General features: G+C 33.7%; 1 long non-coding RNA gene across 1 annotated transcript; it reads right to left on the bottom strand.

The window, feature by feature from the left end:
- Positions 1-343: 343 nt before the first annotated feature.
- On the bottom strand, positions 344-5,448 carry LOC143666171 (uncharacterized). Its single transcript, XR_013167441.1, has 4 exons — positions 5,387-5,448; positions 3,625-3,730; positions 2,813-2,930; positions 344-444 (listed from the first exon to the last, which is right to left on the bottom strand). It is a non-coding gene; the product is annotated as an uncharacterized LOC143666171 (long non-coding RNA).
- Between the last annotated feature and the right edge of the window lie 319 nt (positions 5,449-5,767).

Raw genomic sequence — 5,767 nt, 5'->3', positions numbered from 1 at the left:
GGGGGTTCTTGAGGCAGGCTGGAACAAGGGACCTAAGAAGGAAGAGAAGCCCTCTTTCTCTAAAGAAGAACACTTTATCAAGGTCAAGGAGGCACATGGCCCCAAGCCACCATGCCAGGGAACTACCCACTTACAGGCAACACCTAGCAGCAGCCAAACCATCTGGAGCCTAACCAGCTCCAGCTGAGTGAAATCATCTGTGGAGAAGGATGAAGCCAACCAACCCACCCAAATGCACTATCTACCACCAGGCACCACCCGGGAGAGAAGAGAGGGGTAAAGAAGGCCCTGAACAAGGAAGGGAGAAGGGAAATAAGTAAAGCTAATTTATAAAAGCAATAGGCCTCACAATACCTACTACCTCTGGCCTTTTGTCTTTCCTTTCTTATGAGTGGGCACATGTCTTCTTACAGGTGCATTCAATAGACTCACTGTTTTCTTGCTCTAAAAAAAAAAAGGATAAATGGCAAGCAGTTGTATGCATGATGAAAGTTTCTCAAATTCTACTGTTATTTTTAATAATCCTAGCCTGTCTTCATTTTACATGTTTAGATAAGAAAGATCTCAAAGGCCCATTCTTTCTTATATATACATTGCTTATGGTTTTCCTTTACTTTTACTTCAGTCATTTTCTGGTAGTATTTAATTTCTTTCCTTCAAAATCCTGTATGAGTCCATCCAACAACTATTTATAACACATATTTTATGCTTTGGGAATTATTTTGTCCTACATATTAATTATGAAAGAAATAAGAAGAAAAGTTGTTAAATTGGGAAGATTTCAGAGGGAATGGCCTGTGAACTGGGTTCTGATGCTTAAGTTATAGAACGAAAATGCAAAGAGTGCCAGATGGTGAGAATAAAAGTGTTAGCAAAGGAGGAGAGCTAAGAATGAGTAAGGTGTATTTGAGAAATAAAATGTATTTGAGGAATATTTATTCAATTGACTGAATGAATATGTTTTGCAAAAGCATATGGAAGACCAATCATGCATATGTTGATGAAAGCCACATTTCTAAGGTGTTCAATGCCATGCTAAGAAGTCTGGGCATCTTTGTTTCTAGCAACTGGCAGACCAAGACATCTGTGGACATGGAGAGGTATCATGGGAAAAGAAATTTTTAGAATGATAAAAAATTGTTGGCAATGTGTAGAAGAGCTTTTGCATTGGAGAAGGGCTTAGGAGCAAATTAATTATTGGGGAATGAAGTTAAGGGTAACAACAACTCTGAAGATAAATATGGGAGTCATGTTAGATTGTGAAAAGGTACCTCAACCAAGAAAAATCTCTAATGTCTGGAGAGTGAGGCTTACTACTTTTAGGAGGTAGGAGGAAGATTAGAATAGTTAATAATTCATCTGAGTAGGTCTAAAAGAAAAAGAAAAAAATATGATGTAGAATCATTTGTGTTTGAGATCACAGTGTACTAATTATTGTAGTGCTATGCTGGTCACGATTTACTATTATTTTATTTTGAATTGTTTTCATGTTGATAGACAAGATTGGTTCAGTATCAGCAATTTCATATAAGTTACCTATTTAGATAATACTAAAGTAGAATGGACTGGGACATTTTGCACTTCATCTCCGGCATTGGACATTTTAAAGACAAAAATATTATTTCACCCTAAAGGTTGCTTTAAATTTCACAAGAAAATCTCCAGGCAGGGTGTCCCAGGTTAAAAGCCTGAGTCATTTTAGTTTTTGTGTATGTCGGTTTATTTTGCTTTTTGCTATGTTATGTACATTGATACATGTAGCTTTTCAGCAATCATTTTATACACAAATGCATAATTTATTCCCTCAAAACTCAATTTCATCCAGATTTTAAAATTAAGTATATAATTAAACATAAGATCCCTCAAACTGAGTCAGATAAATGGGCATTAATATATTAGAACTCTTGTGCATGCATATTAAAGAGCTGTCAGTTCTTTTGTTAATGTAATGCCATAAATATAGAATATAATAGTTTAATTAACATGTCCATTTTCTTTGTAATTCATGTTATAGTCACTTTGTCAAAAGTGCATATACAAGTGATTTGATTTCTTTGTATTTTTGGGTGCCTATTTTATTCTCCTGAAATGTTTCTACTGGACACTCAGGGGGCAATTTTAATCCAAACACTTAAAGTTTTCTTTAGCACAGAGAAACATCCTTGTTTCTATAACTTCTTTTTATCTTGTTTCTCCATTCTCTTTTCTGAGATTTGTGTCACATACTTTCACAATTTTATTTTATAATTTATACTTTTACATGTTTTGCTCAATAGAGTGGAGGGATAATAACAAGCTCCTATGCTAATTGAGATTGCCAACACGTCTGGGTGAGCTTCATTCTGCATATGGGGATTTTCCTCAGATTGGCTGGTTATAGATAGGGAGAGTGTGGATATATTTTAATTTAGAAAGCAAAAAAAAAAAAAATACCTTATTGCAATAAAGAATTTTAAAAATGTTCTTTACCTAGCCAGCATCTAGATACTGTTTTTTCTCCTGTAGCTTCTATGGTGATCTGCAACTGCTTGAGGTTTTATCTGTCTTTCAGACCACCAAAATACCCACGTAAGGCACTTATATGGCAGATACTCAAGTACAGAGACACCGACTCTTAACAGTTTGTTGTACGAAACACAGCTACATACTCTGAGTGCAGCAATTAGGACACGGCTACTTTTTTGTCTACTCCAATTACTCCAGTAAATACTCCCTGTTTTATTGATATCTTACTTTCACTTTGGTTTGTTCCTCCTTTATTTTTGGTGGTTCAAAGGGAAAAGTCAATCAACCACCCCCTCCAACAACTTACTTCTCTCCTCTCATTGTACAGCTTCTGTATTGCTCGTCTTGTTCCACCTGCTTTAAGACTTGCCAATTTATATACCATTCCTAATCATGATTGGCAGCATTTCTTCTTTCTTGTGAGGCTGAGGATTAATTTACATTTCTTCAATTTTCTCATAGATAGCATTTAGAGGAAAATAGCATGTAAGCTCAAAACATATCTTGACTCAGAAGCCTTAATATTAAATTTTCAATAGCACTTCAATGTACCGCTCAATGCTATACATTTTGAGACAACTTACTTATTTAAGCTATTAAAACTTGTTTTAATACCTCGAATAGACTAGATATTTGAACATTATCTGTGATAAACATAAATCCCTTCATATTCTAATGCCTATATAACCTGAATTTCACTGAAACAGTCCTATATTCCAATATTTGGCTTTGATCCCAGTTAGTATGCTGTTTATTGATGTAACTGACTGTTGCGTGGGAAAATAAGCTCACCACCTAAATCAGATCACCTATGCAGTTTCTCAAAAGTTAGGTGACAATGCATAGTACTGGTGGAGGTTAGCAGAACCGCCATGGTAAAATCTTCCATTAATCTTTGCATTAGTCTAAAATTTATTTTAGACATAAAAGTATTACTTTTAGCATTTAATAAAATGCCAAAGTTTGTAATTTTACTTTTGTAAAGCATCTTTTAGAAACAGAAATAAACAGAAATCACATGCAATTATTTCCTCAAAAAGCTGGTCATTTAAAATGAGGAGGAGGATATGTAAGAGGTATGTACTAAACAAATATTCTTTTATTCTGAATTCCACTTACAGCTCTGTTAGTTAATAATCCATGGTCTTTGATAAGTAACTCAACCCTTCAAAGTCTTGTTCTTGCAAACTGTGGTGTTATAGTCTGCACTTCTTTCGTAGGATAACTAGGAGAATCAAAGGAAACATATATAAATACTTTTAAACATAATGTATTCTACTAATGTGAATATAATGTTATTAAATGTATATATTTTATTGGACTGAACAGTTCTGATTCAGATGTAGTCTTGTACTGGAGACAGCCATTTAGAATCTAAATAGCACCAACACTTTGGACACAATGTGCTACTGATCACTTAAAACCTACAGGTTCAGGCAGAGTTCCACATTAATAATAATGTCACATAAAAATGGTGTGAAACTTTATTCCCCCTTCTTCATAAAACTGGCATTCTGATATGTGCATTTATATGACAGTCAATGTGTTACTTGCACACTCTCCCTCACATTTTGCATGACTTAGGAAAGTGAAGAGAATGAGGACACCAAGACTCTGATATCTTGTATCCTCTACCTTTGTAGCAAATGTAGCTGAGACAGGTTGAATCTATGGAAAAATATTGAGGAATTCTTGTCTGTTTACTTCTGAAAAGGCAAGTTCTCCAAAATCCATCTGCCTTTTAATCAGATTCTCTGGTCATCACAGACAAACTCAGTTAAATTGAAGTACAGATGGTCATTTATTACAAAATAACACAGGAGGCTTAGAATAGATGATACATTTGGTCATTTTTGCACATAAAGTCTCTGATTAAGTATGAAAGATGTGAACATTTGTTTATCTTGGAAAAACCGCTATTACTTGTCAAGCATGACCAATTAGTTATTTCTAAACTGTTACCCGTATAATTAAGAAAAACAGCCATCTGTAAAGTCAGAAGTTTGTGTCTCTTTTTTGATCCACATGTAAATGTAATTTCTGAAATCTGATTTATTTAAAAGAGAACTACCAGGCAGAACACAAGAGCAGATGATAGAAACTGATGTATTTTAGAATTTCTTTGTGCTGCTTATTCCTCCACTTATGTGGTAGTATATAGCAAATGTGGCTAGAATAGGCAAACTGACAGAACAGCATAAGAAATCTTCCTGGGTTATTTATATTTTAATTATAAGACATGATAGATATAGAGAAATACAAAAATGCCAAATAAGAGAGGTAGTTAAACATCTTACATACTAAACACAGAAAAGGAAACTAAATATGATCAAGGTTTTAAAATGAACACCATTCGAATAAAATTTTAATTCACATTTTACATATGACTAGGTATATATATGTATGTGTTCATTCTCAATAAATATTACTGTATGATATGTTAGCCCTAACTTATTTTTCTATCAGCAAATATTTATGAAATAATTATATCCCATCTTGATCAAACACCATCTCTTTTCTCAAGCAATATTCTTACATCATAGGAATCAAATTAAAATTGTAAGCAAATGAACTGGTCCTATACATGCAATTTTTTTTTCAGTTACATTCAACACTTTCCAGAATTCCCGTAATGGCAGTAGAAGATGTCACAAAAAAATAAAAAAAGAAAGAATTCATGCATCACTTACCAACTCTGGATATCCCTAACATCTACTTTCCTTACAATTTATATATAGCCAGCTGTCTTTTCTTCATTTCACCTAGACTCTTTAAAGGCTAAACATTTAAAAAGACTATAAATTATATTTTAATTGAAGTTACTAAAACAAAAATTAAAGTGCTTAGATTATATATCTCAACCAATTATTCTTTAAATTACCTGCTTTTCTGATTTGACATGGTCAATAAAAAATGAAATTCCATAGGAAGTTGTCAGCAGAATAGAAGAATAACCTGTTTTATTGAAATGAATTTCAATTACTTTTAATTATACACAACGTAAAGAAATTTGAGATCCGGATGATATGCCAGATGCACATGATGATCAATCCTGTGACACCAGAATTTCAAAGAGAAAAAACATTTAATTGCAAAGCACAGAGCAAGGAGGACAGGAGGCTTGTATGCCTCAGATCTGTCTCTCCAAACTGGACAGTTTTTGAAAGTTTTACATAGTATTCTAACAGAGGCAGGCAGGCTTAAAGCTTGAAATGACAAGAGCTAGAGATATTGAGCATGCACAGACTGATTATATGCTTGA

This window comes from Tamandua tetradactyla, chromosome 22 (assembly GCF_023851605.1).
Source record: "Tamandua tetradactyla isolate mTamTet1 chromosome 22, mTamTet1.pri, whole genome shotgun sequence".
In the NCBI taxonomy this organism is placed as follows: Eukaryota; Metazoa; Chordata; class Mammalia; order Pilosa; family Myrmecophagidae; genus Tamandua; species Tamandua tetradactyla.
This window is presented reverse-complemented; position numbering and strand designations above follow the sequence as displayed.